Source organism: Ranitomeya imitator, chromosome 8 (assembly GCF_032444005.1).
Source record: "Ranitomeya imitator isolate aRanImi1 chromosome 8, aRanImi1.pri, whole genome shotgun sequence".
Lineage (NCBI taxonomy): Eukaryota > Metazoa > Chordata > Amphibia > Anura > Dendrobatidae > Ranitomeya > Ranitomeya imitator.
Window position 1 is genome coordinate 151,375,192 of NC_091289.1, and position 19,215 is coordinate 151,394,406.

The window sequence follows — 19,215 nt, forward strand, 5'->3', positions numbered from 1 at the left end:
GGGGATGAGGGGACCATATATACCAGTATGGGGATGAGGGGACCATGTATACCAGTATGGGGATGAGGGAACCATGTATACCAGTATGGGGATGAGGGGACCATGTATACCAGTATGGGGATGAGGGGACCATGTATACCAGGATGGGGATGAGGGGGCCATGTACACCAGTATGGGGATGAGGGGACCATGTATACCAGTATGGGGATAAGGGGGGAATGTATATCAGGATGGGGATGAGGGGACCATGTATACCAGTATGGGGATGAGGGGACCATGTATACCAGTATGGGGATGAGGGAACCATGTATACCAGTATGGGGATGAGGGGACCATGTATACCAGTATGGGGATGAGGGGACCATATATACCAGTATGGGGATGAGGGGACCATGTATACCAGTATGGGGATGAGGGAACCATGTATACCAGTATGGTGTTGAGGGGGCCATGTATACCAGTATGGGGACGAGGGGGCCATGTATACCAGTATGGGGATGAGGGGGCCATGTATATCAGGATGGGGATGAGGGGGCCATGTACACCAGTATGGGGATGAGGGGACCATGTATACCAGTATGGGGATAAGGGGGGAATGTATATCAGGATGGGGATGAGGGGGCCATGTACACCAGTATGGGGATGAGGGGACCATGTATACCAGTATGGGGATGAGGGAACCATGTATACCAGTATGGGGATGAGGGGACCATGTATACCAGTATGGGGATGAGGGGACCATGTATACCAGTATGGGGATGAGGGGACCATGTATACCAGTATGGGGATGAGGGAACCATGTATACCAGTATGGGGATGAGGGGACCATGTATACCAGTATGGGGATGAGGGGACCATGTATACCAGGATGGGGATAAGGGGGGCATGTATATCAAGGTGGGGATGAGGGGACCATGTATACCAGTATGGGGATGAGGGGACCATGTATACCAGTATGGGGATGAGGGGACCATGTATACCAGGATGGGGATAAGGGGGGCATGTATATCAAGGTGGGGATGAGGGGACCATGTATACCAGTATGGGGATGAGGGGACCATGTATACCAGTATGAGGATGAGGGGGCCATGTATACCAGTATGGGGATGAGGGGACCATGTATACCAGTATGAGGATGAGGGGGCCATGTATACCAGTATGGGGATGAGGGGACCATGTATACCAGTATGAGGATGAGGGGGCCATGTATACCAGTATGGGGATGAGGGGACCATGTATACCAGTATGAGGATGAGGGGGCCAAGTATACCAGTATGGGGACGAGGGGGCCATGTATACCAGTATGGGGATGAGGGGACCATGTATACCAGTATGGGGATGAAGGGACCATATATACCAGTATGGGGATGAGGGGACCATGTATACCAGTATGGGGATGAGGGGACCATGTATACCAGTATGGGGATGAGGGGGCCATGTATACCAGTATGGGGATGAGGGGGCCATGTATACCAGTATGGGGATGAGGAGACCATGTATACCAGTATGGGGATGAGGGGGCCATGTATACCAGGATAAGGATCATATATATCAGGTTCGGTGCATCTTATGGTCCAAAAAATATGGTGTCTAATATCTTTCTATCATCTATCTATATAATTATATTAGGTTGCTTTATAATTTATGACAACTAGCATTAATTTATTATTATTATTTTAGTATTATTATTATAGTATATAAAAGATTATGTTAAAAATGCATTGCATACGGATACTAGGTGGGAAAAAAAAACGTATGACATACAGAAAGACCGCAGCATGACACTCACCATTTCTGGCTGAGAATCTGAGCGATTTTACGTACGCAGATGTGAGCAAACCCTTAGGCTATGTTCAGACGTTACATTTTTACTGCATTTTTTTTAATACAAAATTTATGCAAATTACAGCATTTTTTCATCTATAGAAAGCAATAAGTACCATATTTCTCGGACTGTAAGACACACTTTTTCCCCAAAAATTTTTTTGGGGAAATGGGGGTGCGTCTTATAGTCGGAATATACTTACAAATGGTGCGGCAGCGGTGGAGGGGGGCTCCGCCGGCATTTTGTCAAAGCCCGGAGGCCCCCGCAGCTCCATTGCTGCGATGCGATGGCCTCCGGGAAAATGGCCGCTGGGGGTGGCACATACTGAGATTGAGATCTCGGCACTGAGCAGAGCGTTGCTGCCCCAGCACAGAGCACGCCTGCAGCCCCAGCACAGAGCACCACCACCGCAGCACAGAGCACCGCCACCACAGAGCACCGCCGCAACAGCACAGAGCACTGCTGCCGTACCAGCCTTGGATGGGATTTCCCAGAGGCCACCGCACCAGCCTGGACCACCGAATAACCCCTGTGACCACTCCTGCACCTGTGCCTCCCCCCCGTAAGCTGAATTCTGACTGTAAGACGGACTACCATTTGACACATATTTTTCCCTAATTTCCTTTTGAAAATTTGGGGTGCGTCTTATGATCCGAAATATACAGTAAGTGGAAAATGTAGCAAAAAACGCAGGTATCAGGTTTTGCTGTGTTTTTAGTGAAAAAACAGGCACAGCAGTGTGTGAAACCCATTTATTTTTGAGATTTTCCCAAGTTTAAACCGTAGTGTCTTGGTCTCCTCACTTGAGAGGACACGCATGTTTTCCAATAGCTTATCTCACTGCAGCTTGCCGAATCCTGACAGTCTGCAATATGCACACTTCCACTGTTTGCCACTCATATGAGATTAGCATACTTGTTTTGATTAGCTACTCCTCCTACGTCCCTTAATGGGACACTAAGAAGAAGTTAGTCAACATGTTACAACAAATATACAAATCACATGAGGGTCATGTGACATCCGGTCAACCCAGCAAGCAGAGCCTAATCCTAAGGGCTTGTTTTCACTTGCGAGGAACACGTCCGTGTCTCGCATGTGGAAACAAAGCTCTGGCGCTGGCACTGTGGAGCGGAGCGTGCGGCCGCATAGGAACACGTGGAGCTGCACGCTCCGCTCCACAGTGCCGGCACCAGAGCTTTGTTTCCACATGCGAGACATGGACGTTGTCACGATATGGCATGAAATATCATAAGTGGTTCTCTTGCTAGCCTGCATGGGCTAAGCCCCCCTTCTTGGAGTAACAGTTTGTAGCTGCCAATTCCTGGCTTTCCTTCTCAGAGAGTGTGGGGGAGTTTTATGGCCGAACGGTATTTACGACTAGGTTAGAATCTTCCTCCAGCTAGAACAGGGAAAATGGCTCCAAAATTCATGAAAGATCCTTTGTTTGGTTTTTGTACGATATTATGCACCATGTTTACGTTAAGAACACGAAAATATATATTCGTATTCCCACTCGGTGTATCTACCCATCCCTTGAAACTCGGGCTTCTAACTCCATCTGGTAAAGAAGTAGGGATTTCTCTGTAAATATGTATCCCAGATAGGACATATTTGATCTCATTAGAATGCTCACGGTAATCCGAGATGAATTATGAGTTTGTTAGGACTCTGACATGTTTTGTAGTGAAGTTATAGAAATCAGAGAAAATAGTTTAAAGTTTGCTCAGAAGGTAGAGAGAGGAGGGTCTGGATAAGCCAGCCTTTCTGTGATGTCACAGCCTTGAAGTTATAACTGTCTGCACACATCCCCAGCTCAGTCTTTCTGCTTGATTTCTTGTCTTCTCCTGGAAGAGCCCTGCTCACGTCCAAATGAGCTGGGACGTATGGGAAAAACTCCACTAGCCTGGTTGCCTGTCATGCTTTGAACATGTACAGTGGGGCAAAAAAGTATTTAGTCAGTCAGCAATAGTGCAAGTTCCACCACTTAAAAAGATGAGAGGCGTCTGTAATTTACATCATAGGTAGACCTCAACTATGGGAGACAAACTGAGAAAAAAAATTCCAGAAAATCACATTGTCTGTTTTTTTAACATTTTATTTGCATATTATGGTGGAAAATAAGTATTTGGTCAGAAACAAACAATCAAGATTTCTGGCTCTCACAGACCTGTAACTTCTTCTTTAAGAGTCTTCTCTTTCCTCCACTCATTACCTGTAGTAATGGCACCTGTTTAAACTTGTTATCAGTATAAAAAGACACCTGTGCACACCCTCAAACAGTCTGACTCCAAACTCCACTATGGTGAAGACCAAAGAGCTGTCAAAGGACACCAGAAACAAAATTGTAGCCCTGCACCAGGCTGGGAAGACTGAATCTGCAATAGCCAACCAGTTTGGAGTGAAGAAATCAACAGTGGGAGCAATAATTAGAAAATGGAAGACATACAAGACCACTGATAATCTCCCTCGATCTGGGGCTCCACGCAAAATCCCACCCCGTGGGGTCAGAATGATCACAAGAACGGTGAGCAAAAATCCCAGAACCACGCGGGGGGAGCTAGTGAATGAACTGCAGAGAGCTGGGACCAATGTAACAAGGCCTACCATAAGTAACACACTACGCCACCATGGACTCAGATCCTGCAGTGCCAGACGTGTCCCACTGCTTAAGCCAGTACATGTCCGGGCCCGTCTGAAGTTTGCTAGAGAGCATTTGGATGATCCAGAGGAGTTTTGGGAGAATGTCCTATGGTCTGATGAAACCAAACTGGAACTGTTTGGTAGAAACACAACTTGTCGTGTTTGGAGGAAAAAGAATGCTGAGTTGCATCCATCAAACATCATACCTACTGTAAAGCATGGTGGTGGAAACATCATGCTTTGGGGCTGTTTCTCTGCAAAGGGGCCAGGACGACTGATCCGGGTACATGAAAGAATGAATGGGGCCATGTATCGTGAGATTTTGAGTGCAAACCTCCTTCCATCAGCAAGGGCATTGAAGATGAAACGTGGCTGGGTCTTTCAACATGACAATGATCCAAAGCACACCGCCAGGGCAACGAAGGAGTGGCTTCGTAAGAAGCATTTCAAGGTCCTGGAGTGGCCTAGCCAGTCTCCAGATCTCAACCCTATAGAAAACCTTTGGAGGGAGTTGAAAGTCCGTGTTGCCAAGCGAAAAGCCAAAAACATCACTGCTCTAGAGGAGATCTGCATGGAGGAATGGGCCAACATACCAACAACAGTGTGTGGCAACCTTGTGAAGACTTACAGAAAACGTTTGACCTCTGTCATTGCCAACAAAGGATATATTACAAAGTATTGCGATGAAATTTTGTTTCTGACCAAATACTTATTTTCCACCATAATATGCAAATAAAATGTTAAAAAAACAGACAATGTGATTTTCTGGATTTTTTTTTCTCAGTTTGTCTCCCATAGTTGAGGTCTACCTATGATGTAAATTACAGACGCCTCTCATCTTTTTAAGTGGTGGAACTTGCACTATTGCTGACTGACTAAATACTTTTTTGCCCCACTGTAAGTGTTGCTTTTTTCTCATTTATTCCCTTTATGTTATAATTACCCTTGTACCTATTTGCAATTGTCTCATGTGTAACATCTTGATAAAATATTTTTGATAAAGCACTGCCTAATTTTTTTTTATGGGATATAATTTTATATATTAGTTCGTTCTCCTGTTCTTCTGAAGGGTAATACGCTACTGTTACTGTTGTGTTGGGTTAGCTTCGGACCCGTTTAATCGAAGCTGGTGGCAGCGAGAGTGTGCTGACTTTTGGGGTTATGCTGAAGCGACTGCGGCATTGCTAATTATTGTTCCTGCCTGAGTGGGAGTAGTTATCGCGTCGCTGCAGCGTGCCCAATAGCCAGTACATAGCAGGCAGCCTTTCTGGCGACTAATTACCCAGGATGTAGTACCTAATCTGACCTGAGAGTAAGGGGGCGCCAGAGAGCTGCAAGTGTTAAGTGGAACTGTAAGCGGGATATACATAAATCCCTGCAGTTTGCGGTATATAGAAAAGCAGTGGGATACCTAGAATAAGCCCCTGCTGTAAACTAGGAGGTCAATAGCCTTGTGTGTGGTTTTTCATCACATCGTGGAGTGGAGGGATACCTAAGATAAGTCCCCTGCACATGTGATAGCCGTCTGTTGGCCTAAAGTCACCTCAATCCGTGACGTAGAGGTGACGGTCACGGTGGGAATCCTGACCAATTGGTGACAGCGGTCAGGGGAATCGTGACAGACGTGTTCCTCGCAAGTGAAAACAAGCCCTAACAGTATGCATAGCACACGATTCAACAAGCTGCAGTACCCCTTCAATGAAAGCTTCCTCATCTAGATACTTGGTTTAAGGTCGGCGTCACACTGGCGGTTTAAACGGCCGAGTGCAATGCGATAAAAAAAATCGGACCAATGTTAAGCTATGGGGCAGCTCCCACTAGCCGACTTTTTGTCGGCCGTTTTCCTCGGTCCGAGACAATCGCAGCATGCTGCGATTGTCTCGGACCGAGGAAAACTCTCGGCTCACTCGCACCCATATAAGCCTATGGGTGTGAGTGAGACAGCGCACACATCTCTGATATCATCTGAGTGATGTGCGTTATAAGCGGACCCCAGCAATGGAGGAGATGGAGAAATTCATTTCTCCACCTCCTCCGCAGCTGTGCTCCGATCCTCCCTGTTCGAGAGAATCGGAGCACAGACGCATGACACTCGGCTCCTGCTCTGCTGCGAGCAGGAGCCGAGTATCATTAGCATATCGCATCCGATGTTCTCGCATCGGATGCAATACGCCAGTGTGACGCCGGCCTAAGGGCTGACTCCGACTGCCGCATAACTCGTGCGAGGATTGCATCGCACTGCACGCACTGGCCGGCACCTCTCCTGACCTGAGCAAGACAGTATGATGTATTTCTATGCAGCTGCCAAGCTCAGGTCAGGAGAGGTGCCGGCCAGTATGAGGTTTACCATGCGATTTTCGCACGAGAAATACGGCAGTCTGTCTCTGCCCTAACGCAGAGAGGCACAACCGTTTTTTAGTCCAAGTGCTAAATGAATTGATTCTACCACTCACAAGGGTAGCATAAAATTTAAAGGGGTTCTCAGATCTAAGGTATATACAGCTCTGGCAAAAATTAAGAGACCACCACATCAATGCCTTTAGCACATTTAATTAGGGTTAGATAAAATATCTTTAATCAATGCATTACCCCAACAAAGTGTTATATATCTATATATATAATTGTCTAAGGGTCACTTCCGTCTGTCTGTCTGTCCTTCTGTCACGGTTATTCGTTCGCTGATTGTTCTCGGCAGCTGCCTGTCATGGCTGCCGCGACCAATCAGCGACAGGCACAGTCCGATTAGTCCCTCCCCTACTCCCCTGCACTCACTGCCCGGCGCCCACTCCGTAATCCCCTCCACTCACACAGGGTTAATGGCAGCGGTAACGGCCCGCGGTGTAACGCACTCCGTTACCGCTGCTATTAACCCTGTGTGTCCCCAACTATTTACTATTGATGCTGCCTATGCAGAATCAGTAGTAAAAATAGGTCATGTTAAAAATAATAAAAAACAAAAAAAACCTGTTATACTCACCCTCCGCCGCCTTTCCCGCTCCTCGCCACGCTCCCCAGATCGCTCCATTGCAAGCGGCAGCTTCCGCTCCCGTCCCAGGGCTGGTGTGCGGCAAGGACCTGCCGTGATGTCACGGTCATGTGACCGCGACGTCATCACAGGTCCTGCTCACACCAGCCCTGGGACCACAAGCTGCCGCTTGCAATGGAGCGATCACGGGAGCGTGGCGAGGAGCGGGAAAGGCGGCGGATGGTGAGTATAGCAGGACTTCAACGGGCCTTCGGAAGGTGAGTATATGTTTTTTGTTTTGTTTTTTTAAGTCTCTATACTACGTGGCTCTGTGCTGGGCAATATACTACGTGACTGGGCAATATACTACGTGGCTGGGCAATATACCACGTGACTGGGAAATATACTACGTGGCTCTGCTATATACTATGTGGCTGGGCAATATACTACGTGGCTCTGCTATATACTATGTGGCTGGCCAATATACTACGTGGCTGGCCAATATACTACGTGGCTCTGCAATATACTACGTAGACATGCATATTCTAGACTACCCGATGCGTTAGATGGGCCGCCATCTAGTGTATATATATATATATATATATATATATATATATACACATATACACACACAGATATATATATATATATATACACACTAGATGGTGGCCCGATTCTAACGCATCGTGTATTCTAGAATATGCATGTCCACGTAGTACAGTATATTGGCCAGCCACGTAGTATATTGCTCAACCACATAGTATATTGCCCAGCCACGTAATATATTGCCCAGCCACGTAGTATATTGGCCAGTCACGTAGTATATTGCCCAGTCACGTAGTATATTGCCCAGTCACGTAGTATATTGCCCAGTCACGTAGTATATTGCCCAGTCACGTAGTATATTGCCCAGTCACGTAGTATATTGCCCAGTCACGTAGTATATTGCCCAGTCACGTAGTATATTGCCCAGCGACGTAGTATATTGCCCAGCGACGTAGTATATTGCCCAGCGACGTAGTATATTGCCCAGCGACGTAGTATATTGCCCAGCGACGTAGTATATTACCCAGTCACGTAGTATATTGCCCAGTCATGTAGTATATTGCCCAGTCACGTATTATATTGCCCAGTCACGTAGTATATTGCCCAGTCACATAGTATATTGCCCAGTCACATAGTATATTGCCCAGTCACATAGTATATTGCCCAGTCATAGTATATTGCCCAGTCACGTAGTATATTGCCCAGACAAGTAGGTATATAACACAGCCCACGCAATATTTAGCAGTGTGTGCACCATATCCCTGTTAAAAAAAATAATTAAAATAAAAAATAGTTATATACTCACGCCTGGGATACAGTGAAGCTGTGTGATGCGGCCGCCATCTTCCGTTCCCAAGACGCATTGCGAAATTACCCAGATGACTTAGCGGTCTCGTGAGACCGCTAAGTCTTCTGGGTAAGTTTGCAATGCATCTCTGGGAACGGAAGATGGCGGCCGGCGCGAGCGCATCGTCTGACGACGGAAGGTGAGAATAGCAGGTTTTTTGTTTTTTTATTATTTTTAACATTACATCTTTTTACTATTGATGCTGCATAGGCAACATCAATAGTAAAAACTTGGTCACACAGGGTTAGTAGCAGCAGATATGGAGTGCGTTACCCGTGGCATAACGCGGTCCGTTACCACTGGCATTAACCCTGTGTGAGCGGTGATTGGAGGGGATTATGGAGCGAGCACTGACTGCGGGGAGTATGGAGCGGGCGCCGGGGACACTGACTGCGGAGAGTATGGAGCGGAGCATCGGGGACACTGACTGCGGGGAGTATGGAGCGGAGCGCCGGGGACATTGACTGCGGGGAGTATGGAGCGGAGCGCCGGGGACACTGACTGCGGGGAGTATGGAGCGGAGCGCCGGGGACACTGACTGCGGGGAGTATGGAGCGGGCGCCGGGGACACTGACTGCGGGGAGTATGGAGCGGAGCACCGGGGACACTGACTGCGGGGAGTATGGAGCGGAGCACCGGGGACACTGACTGCGGGGAGTACGGAGCGGAGTGCCGGGGACACTGACTGCGGGGAGTATGGAGCGGAGCGCCGGGGACACTGAATGCGGGGAGTATGGAGCTGGCGCCGGGGACACTGACTGCGGGGAGTTTGGAGCGGGCGGCGGGCACTGTGACTGTAGGGGAGGCACTAATCGGACTGTGCCCGTCACTGATTGGTCACGGCGAGCATGGAGCGGGGAGCGGGGAGTATGGAGTGGAGCGCCGGGGACACTGCGGGGAGTATGGAGCGGGCGCCGGGGACACTGACTGCGGGGAGCATGGAGCGGGGAGTTTGGAGCGGAGCGCCGGGGACACTGACTGCGGGGAGTATGGAGCGGGCGCCGGGGACATTGACTGTGGGGAGCATGGAGCGGGGAGTATGGAGCGGAGCGCCTGGGACACTGCGGGGAGTATGGAGCGGGCGCCGGGGACACTGACTGCGGGGAGCATGGAGCGGGGAGTATGGAGTGGAGCGCCAGGGACACTGACTGCGGGGAGTATGGAGTGGAGCGCCAGGGACACTGACTGCGGGGAGTTTGGAGCGGGCGGCGGGCACTGTGACTGTAGGGGAGGCACTAATCGGACTGTGCCCGTCACTGATTGGTCACGGCGAGCATGGAGCGGGGAGTATGGAGTGGAGCGCCGGGGACACTGCGGGGAGTATGGAGCGGGCGCCGGGGACACTGACTGCGGGGAGCATGGAGCGGGGAGTTTGGAGCGGAGCGCCGGGGACACTGACTGCGGGGAGTATGGAGCGGGCGCCGGGGACATTGACTGTGGGGAGCATGGAGCGGGGAGTATGGAGCGGAGCGCCTGGGACACTGCGGGGAGTATGGAGCGGGCGCCGGGGACACTGACTGCGGGGAGCATGGAGCGGGGAGTATGGAGTGGAGCGCCAGGGACACTGACTGCGGGGAGTATGGAGTGGAGCGCCAGGGACACTGACTGCGGGGAGTATGGAGTGGAGCGCCAGGGACACTGACTGCGGGGAGTATGGAGTGGGCGCCAGGGACACTGACTGCGGGGAGTTTGGAGCGGGCGGCGGGCACTGTGACTGTAGGGGAGGCACTAATCGGACTGTGCCCGTCACTGATTGGTCACGGCAGCCATGACAGGCAGCTACTGAGACCAATCAGCGACGCGGGATTTCTGTTACGGAAGTTGAGGACAGAAAGACGGAAGTACCCCTTAGACAATGATATATATAGATATATAAATACTAGCTATTGAACCCGTTCTACGCCCGCATGGCGAGCATTTATATTGGTATATGGTCTCCATTCTGGTATCTGCTGCTCCATCCTGCGTCCCCATCCTGTCATGTGCTGCTCTATCCTGCATCCCCATCCTGTCATATGCTGCTCCATCCTGCATCCCCATCCTGTCATGTGCTGCACCCATCCTGCGCCCCCATCCTGTCATGTGCTGCTCCATCCTGCGCCCCCATTCTGACATGTGCTGCTCCCATCCTGCGCCCCCATTCTGACATGTGCTGCTCCCATCCTGCGCCCCCATTCTGACATGTGCTGCACCCATCCTGGGCCCCCATTCTGACATGTGCTGCACCCATCCTGCGCCTCCATTCTGACATGTGCTGCACCCATCCTGCGCCTCCATTCTGACATGTGCTGAACCCATCCTGTGCCTCCATTCTGTCATTTGCTGCTCCCATCCTGCGCCCCCATCCTGTCATGTGCTGCTCCCATCCTGCGCCCCCGTTCTGTCATGTGCTGCTGCCATCCTGCACCCCCGTTCTGTCATGTGCTGCCCTATTCTGTCATGTGCTGCTCCCATCCTGCGCCACCCTTCTGAAATTTGCTGCTCCCATCCATATGCCCCATACGCTGCTCCATAAAGGTTTATGGCCCCCATAAAATGCTCCATAGTATATGCCCCGTACACTGCTCCATAAAGGTTTATGGCCCCCATAAGATGCTCCATAGTATATGCCCCGTACACTGCTCCATAAAGGTTTATGGCCCCCATAAGATGCTCCATATTATATGCCCCGTACACTGCTCCATAAAGGTTTATGGCCCCCATAAGATGCTCCATAGTATAGGCCCCCGTACACTGCTCCATTATGGTGATATATACTACGTGGCTGTGCTATATACTACATGGCTGTGTTAAATACTACGTGGGCTGTTATATACTGCACGGGCTGTGCTATATACTACGTGGCTGTGTTATATACTGCGTGGGCTGTGTTATATACTGCGTGGGCTGTGCTATATACTATGTGGGCTGTGCTATATACTACATGGCTATGCAATATACTACGTGGGCTGTGCTATATACTACGTGGCTGTGCTATATACTACGTGGGCTGTGCTATATACTAAGTGGGCTGTGCTACATACTACGTGGCTATGCTATATACTACGTGGCTGTGCTATATACTACGTGCCTGTGCAATATACTACATGGGCTGTGCTATATACTACATGGCTGTGCTGTATACTACGTGGCTGTGCTATATACTCTGTGGCTGTGTTAAATACTACGTGGGCTGTTATATACTGCATGGGCTGTGCTATATACTACGTGGCTGTGTTATATACTGCGTGGGCTGTTATATACTGCGTGGGCTGTGCAATAAACTACGTGGGATGTGCAATATACTACGTGGGCTGTGTTAAATACTACGTGGGCTGTTATATACTGCATGGGCTGTGCTATATACTGCGTGGCTATTATATACTGCGTGGCTATTATATACTGCGTGGGCTGTGTTATATACTGCGTGGGCTGTGCTATATACTACATGGGCTGTGCTATATACTACGTGGCTGTGCAATATACTACGTGGGCTGTGTTATATACTATGTGGCTGTGCTATACACTACGTGGCTCTACTATATACTACGTGGGCTGTGCTATATACTATGTGGGCTGTGTTATATGCTGCGTGGGGTGCGAGACTCTTTTGCCCGGGGCCCTCAAAAACCTGGAGCCGGCCCTGGCTTCACTGATCGGCCGCGACCAATCAGCAACAGACGCAGTCTGGCCACGAATTGGCGCAGGATTTGAACTACGCTTCGCTAATTGGTCGCGTCCGGCCGGCCGAATCCTGTATATTCATTGTATTATTCTGAAATCTTCATAAATAAACGACATACATATTCTAGAATACCCGATGCGTTAGAATCAGGCCACCAGCTAGTATACCTATAAAGAGAAAAATCAGACAAGCTGAACATTTTGCAGTGGTCTCTTAATTTTTGCCAGAGCTGTATATCAACGGTACTAAACATTCCACTATTGTATACAAAGAAGGTTCATCGCTCCATCTATTTGGCACTTAAGAAAAAAAGAGGTCCAGATAACCATACGATGATTGCACCGATCACCATACCTTATGAGAGGTACCGGACAAAGAGATGGCTGGGAGGGGAGCACAGACTGGTATTACAGGCAGCACGTATCCCAGGCTGCAGGCTGTGCACCTCCGGTCTAAAGTATGATGCATTGTGGTGCACACCATTGATACTTAGAGAGAAAAAAAAAAAAAGCTGTGTGTCATAGCTGATGAGAGGGTTTGACAGCAACTACATACAGTGGAATTTTAGTTGTCTGAAGAGGGTGAGAGATACTGCCTACAGCTTTTGCAGAACAAGGACATGAACCTATCCAGGGTTGTAAATTAAATGGCATTCCATGCTTCCCCTATCGTACACTTATGGTAATGGATAATAATCAGTATATACAGTATGTTCGGGAAGGTGACAAGCTTGTTGTACACCTCCAGTCCCAAGAAGCTCCCTAAAACACTGAGTCACTGCATTCTGCCCATTATGATGAGGACTGGCCCAAAATATTCCATAATTCAAAAAATGTACATTTGCAACATGGGCCTTTTTCTCTTGCCATGGATGTCTACTGTAAGATTAAGCAGGATCTGTATGGGTGCTGGGCTCTCAGGAAGTATGACGGGTTCCTTTTGTCATCTCTAATTACTCCCAAAGTGGATGATGCAGATTTCACACCTGACCGACTCCCTTTAAACTGTAAAACATGTTGCAAAGGCAAATTCTGAATAAACTTTACTTACAATGGTTTACTTTTGAAGTCAACCAAATTCAGATGGCTGCTCACAGAACCTGAAAACGAAAAAAAAAAAAGAACAGCAATATTAAGTAGTGTCCAAAAAAAAAAAAGATCTGGCCCTCTCGTAGCAAAGATTTACTTACTTGACTGAGCAGCATAGAAAGATAAGAAACACAACCAAATACATAATTATATAGAAATGATAGAGCTGATCGGTGCTTGGCAGTCTCAGAGCTCTCATAGGAATAAATGGAGAAAGCGTTGCATGCCCGGTCACTCCTACAGGTATCAGAGGTGGGACTGCGTCTATTGTACACTTATGGCATCATTTAGGGGTACATAAGACTGTATTCAACACCTTTTTTTTCCCCCTTAAAAAGATATTGGGGAGTTCTGACACTCCTGTCACCAATCTGTCAAAGTAAAGGCAGGAGGCCCCAATAATCATTAGATGGCCATTTAAGGAGAATCTGTCAGTAGGTTTTTCTATGTAATCTGAGGACAAGATGAGTTAGGAGTTAAAACACACAAAACACGGATTTCGGCGATGTGTCACTTATCATGATGTATGCTGTTATTTACTGTCAGTGAAAGTTTTATCACCAGGACATTATCATTGCTGTGACTAGCTGCCATCTTTCCATGCCACCTCCTCTGACAGCACCTTACTGTCTATAGACAATGTACATACAGAGTGTGGTGTGGGCGGGGGCAGCTTTCTCAGCTCTGCTACACAATACATCTACAAACTCCGATTGTGTCAGAACTGCTGCACCCAGAAAACTAAGCAATACATCGCTGGAATCAGGGTCTCTGCCCCTACATCATGTTGCTGTCAGATTAGGTAGCAAGAACCTGCTGACAGATTCCCTTTAAACGTGCCAATATCGTCGGACTCAATCACCTCTAATTTAGAATATATGCAGGTGTCTACCTTGTCACAGTATAAATTGTCCTGAATGAAAATCAAAATGAAAAAATCACGACAGCGCTGCTCACTATATCTCAAACAAACCAATCTTTTGTTTTATATTGTTATTGAATGTCTAATACCTTCCTTTAATGTGCAGGAGATAGTGGGGTTGTGTCAGGACCCGGACCCCTACCTATTGGCTGAAAAAAGACTCTGCAGGCCACTGAGCAGAAGTGTGGAAGTCTATGAGCCCCTCTTCTACCCCGAGTAGTGTTTCAAAAAATGATGTACCCGACTGCAATTGTGCAGCAGCCAGGCAGCGATTCATGCTGCTGACGGTTTGGGCAGAATGAATCGCCTGACAGGCCCCTTTAATATAAAGAGAGATAAGACTTGGCCAATGCACATCACCAAAACATTCGCCCAAAATACACAGTTTTAGCATAAGCCTGGCCCTATGAAATCCATGAATTAATAGATCAATGGATTTCTGATAGCCAGCACTTTGGCAGCATTTCCACCTTAATAAAGGTGCTCATCATACACCTCATATAGCAGTCCAGCCTTCATATGAGCACCCTATGCACATGCATGCCCCTGTATATATGCACTAAGCCGCTGATAAACGAGACTGGGGGTGACATTGCCAGGTAAAACAAAATCATGGAGTGCTGTAAATCAACAAGCTCGATCCAACTCTCTCTACCTCATCCGTCAGGTAGACAGTCTGGCGGCACCTATAAATATTAGGTGTTCAACATGTCCTGCTGACTTTAATCTGCACGGGGTCCTCTAGAGGGGAATACATGCAGTCCCCGGGTTAGGAACATCTCAGAATTATGAACGTAAGGCTTATGTGGCACCCCTAGGGGTATTTGCCACAAAAATAGTTACTGACAGTAAGTACAAATACTAAAATAGCAAGACTGCACTACCACCTCCGGCCAGAAGGGGGAGCTCCAGAGACTCCCCTTGATCCATTCTGGTCTGAGAGAAGAAATGGCAGTTGGGCTAAGGAGCTGATAGTGAGAGGTCATACAGTTGAATCTCTAACAGCCCTGTGACTGTTACCAGGCCTAAATCACCGGCCTGAGGAGAAGAGGGATAGAGAAAAAGGACATTGTGAGAACCGGGTAGCATTAATCACTACCCAGAACAGGCGCAAAGACGGATACCGGATCCGTGGCTGTATTCATTATATATAATACAGCAACCGGAAAAACGTGAGGTGATATCAGCTTCACTAGGGTCGGATGCAGCAACAGACACAGAGTTCAGCGGTACTCCCAGAGGGGGTAAACCGATAAAAAGACTCGGGTTGCCCGTCGAACCAGGACCCGGAGGGGACAGATTGGGCCGGCAGCCAGTTCACATACAGCAGCAGGGCCACACAGAAATTGCGCACAATAAGAGGCGAAGACCCCGGCAGGGTCAAAGTAACTCAGAGTTCCCATACAGACTCCGGTGACAGGACTGGTTGTAAATCCTTTTATGTTAAAGTAAACTGGTTAAACGTTTCAGTGCCTCAGTCTTTCATTTGGACAATAGCCATCTATCCAGGATCGGGATCGTCACCGCTGGGAGAATCTGCTGCTGATCAAGTAAGTGCCTGTCCCCTCATGATACCCCTTACACTGTGCATTGCCTGAGGCCACAGCACCGGGTCAAGCCACCCGTGACATCCCCCTCAAGAGACAGACTCCATTGGTCCGGTGCTGGGTATCCCGGTCTCCTGGGCGTCACAATTGGCGTCACGAACAGGATCTAGCCAGCCCGTATACCGGGTATTGTGTGCCGTGATTGGAGCCCAAAACTGTGAAACCTGGGATGAAAAATCTTGAAAATTGACTTTATTAAAGAAAAATCCATTACCCATTGAAAACTATTGAAAGTGACTTTTCCCCATTGGTTATAATGGAGTAAAGATGGCCGCCATCCCCTGAGGTAATCACTTCATAACCGTTAGGCACGAGACTGTTAATTGAGCTACGCCATCACCTGAGCCCCAGTCTAACTGAAAAACTTCAGAATCCGCCATTACAGAGCGCGGTGGGTGGGAGCAGCAGGGGGCGTGTCATTGTGGGCGGCACCAAGCTGAGCGCTCTGACATCAGAGCAAGGGGAAAATCGATCCTGCTGCGCAGCGTAACTAATCTACACTATCCCGACGGAAGCGGAGGACCGGAAGGGTCCGGATTAACTAAGGGGGCACAGTATGTCGCAGCAAGGAGACGCCGCAGCACTCGGCAACGCTAATGCAGCTGAAAGACAGAGTGTCAATAGAGAGTCCGGCAGCGCAGCGGTGCAAGGAGTGGCGCCCATCATGCCGGTGCTGATGCCATATACCCCGGGTGGCCCATGGCTTCCAATGTATGAAGGTGAGCCTAATACCCTTGACGATTTCAGAGAAAAGATGCTGGCCCATTTTGACATGTTCCCTGTGGGTGAAGTTCAGCGTGTTAGTCTCCTGATGATGCAGTTAAGTGGCCATGCTAAGCGAGAAGTCACAGCATGGGCAGCTGATCTAAAAGGCACTGTTGAACGCATATTTGCTGGATTAAAAGCTACATTTGAAACCACGGCCAGCAGCAAAGCTAAAATACGATTCTTTAATTGCAAACAAAAAGCTAATGAGGGCGTGAGAGACTTTGCCTTAAACCTGCAGGAAGCCCTTAAATCACTTACACTGGCTGAACCCATTTTTAACACCGGAGCGGATAAACTGCTAAGAGATCAATTTATTGAGGGACTCTACACCCCTTCTCACCGGGGGCATGTGAGCATGCTTGTTTTTAAGAACCCTGAATTGACATTTGCCCAATTAAAGGAGAGCGCTATACGTCTCCAGCTGGCAGAGGCACCTCGGGATCAGGATCCTGCGCAACCCATGGCAGAGGCACCTCAACAACAGGGAGTGCCAGTGACATCAGCTATGTCTGGGGCCATTGCTAAGCCCCTGGGGCCCAGTACTAATGAGGCTCTTCAACAAAAGCTTGACTCTTTAGCTGATGTTGTTGCTTCAATGGCTAAAACCATGCAGGAGATGAGAGGACACAAGATGGAGTTGGCAAACTGTAGAGAGGATGTTCCATGGATGAGACCCCGGAGATACCCGACATGGAGAGGACGACCCCGCGACCGCTACCAACCGGATGGACAGCCCATTTGCCGCCGTTGCCAGAAGCCGGGCCACTTTGCACGAGATTGTGATTTAAACGGGAATCCCCTGGGAATGCGGGCCGCTTCGCAGGAATGAACTTTCAAGGCCCAACACCCTGGCACGACAGGTACATCGGAGGACGACCCATTATCCCTATCGTGCTGGACGGAATTCCCCTCAACGCTTTGCTGGACACAGGTTCCCAGATTTCATCTATACCGTATATCCTTTATAAGAGGTACTGGGCTGATGCAGATATTGATAAAGGGCCCTCTGATGTTGAACTAGATATATGGGCCAGTAATGGTAAGTTGGTACCGAAACTAGGATTCAGGGAGATGACCATAAAGATTGGTAAAGTAGAACTGAAGAAACAGGGTATAATTGTTGTTGATGTTGACCGGCGGAACTGTGAACCAACTGTATTGATAGGAATGAATGTGTTAGAGAACTGCTTTTCCGAAGTCATTTCTGTCTTACAGCAAATTGCTGAAACTGCCCAATCCTGCCAGCAGAGAGTTCTCCGGAGGGAAATAAAAGTATTGATGTTAAGGCAACAGGTAGAAGTTGCAGGTGGAGAAATCGGCAGTGTGAGGGTAAGTGATCCAACGTCTATTGTAATCCCACCAAAAACAGAAATGCTGGTATGGTGTAGAGCAGCCATTGGTACTAAGGGACGAGATTATCAAGCCTTAATAGAACCAGTGTACACCGACAGCAGGCCCACTATACTCACAGCACGAGGGATAGTCGAGGTACACCGGGGACGAGTGCCGGTACGACTTTTGAACTGTGGAGAGGAAGAGGTCACTTTGCCAAGGTATGCTACAATGGCAAAGCTATATACTGTTGACAACAATGCCATCACAACCATTGAGCCCTTAGAACCAACCTGTCAGGTGGAAGGCAATGGCTCAGATGGAGAAATGGAGGATTGGTGCCAACAGCTACACGTGGGCATAAATTCAACACTTACCCATCAAAAACAAGGGGTGTATAGGCTAGTGACGGAATATGAACAAGTCTTCAGTAAACACCCATTGGACTTCGGACGGATAGAAGGGGTAGAACACACAATCCCCACAGGTGACCATCCCCCAATAAAAGAAAGATATAGACCCATACCGCCCGCTCACTATCAATGTGCAAAAGATATGCTGAGGGAAATGAAACAGGCCGGGGTAATAAGAGACAGCTGTAGCCCCTGGGTGGCCCCTCTAGTGATTGTCAAAAAAAAGGACGGAACCATGAGAATGTGCGTAGACTACCGGAAGATTAATAACATCACCCATAAAGACGCCTACCCCTTGCCTAGGATAGAAGAGTCCTTAACTGCTTTGAAATCTGCTAATTATTTTTCCACCTTAGACTTAACAAGCGGGTATTGGCAAGTCCCTGTGGCTGAGAGAGATAAGGAAAAGACGGCATTCACCACACCAATGGGTCTATGTGAATTTAATCGCATGCCGTTCGGACTCTGCAACGCATCCGGTACCTTCCAGCGGCTGATGGAATGCTGCCTCGGACACAAGAACTTCGAGACCGTCCTCCTGTACCTAGATGATGTGATCGTCTACTCAAAGACTTACGAACAACACTTAATAGACCTG

General features: G+C 48.5%; 1 protein-coding gene across 8 annotated transcripts in view; it reads right to left on the reverse strand.

Annotated features, from left to right (window-relative positions):
• The window catches only part of ZNF644 (zinc finger protein 644), a 118,697-nt gene that overhangs the window by 56,415 nt on the left and 43,067 nt on the right, over positions 1-19,215 (reverse strand). For all 8 annotated transcript variants that reach the window (XM_069737550.1, XM_069737546.1, XM_069737551.1 and 5 more), the window contains exon 2: positions 13,538-13,586. The gene's annotated coding sequence lies outside the window, so the exon portion shown is untranslated. The remainder of the gene's footprint in view (positions 1-13,537; positions 13,587-19,215) is intronic.